Raw genomic sequence first — 626 nt, forward strand, 5'->3', positions numbered from 1 at the left:
GATTGGTGTTGCTATCAACATGAATGAAGGTAATATTCAGTTTTAGTTCCCTAGGTGGAAAGGGATGAGACATTTTTGGAGGTTACCTTTGACCATGGGTTAGAGCAATCATATATTACATGCATGTTACACATAGCAAACCTTCAAATTCCAACGTGCAAGAAGTTTCTACTCATATAATTATTATATCATACATCTCATATATTATTAATTACACAAAGGTCAAAGGCAATCTTAAAAAACGTATTGGGCACAAGAAGTGGACAGAGGGAGTACATGATATATAAGAATAATATTTTTGTTGGCTATGTGCTTCCTATACCCACTGTATGTACATATCTATTACATTAGATTAGCATCGATGTATGTAGTGAAAACTAAAATGTTTAAATCGTACCCGTTTGATGCAATTATGAAATATGTAAATATAATGGATGTCATCTATTTTAGGTGTGATTAGTTAGATCTAACGGGTACGATCTAATTAGATATAGTTGTGTAAATAGACCATTAAGGAGACCTAATGGTTATGAAATATTTAGATAATTATGACGATCTAATGGATGTGGTTTGTTCATGTACAATAATGAAACTGTTATAGAAATGGAGGGAGTACGAAGTTGTTC

Source organism: Triticum dicoccoides, chromosome 3B, assembly GCF_002162155.2.
Source record: "Triticum dicoccoides isolate Atlit2015 ecotype Zavitan chromosome 3B, WEW_v2.0, whole genome shotgun sequence".
In the NCBI taxonomy this organism is placed as follows: domain Eukaryota; kingdom Viridiplantae; phylum Streptophyta; class Magnoliopsida; order Poales; family Poaceae; genus Triticum; species Triticum dicoccoides.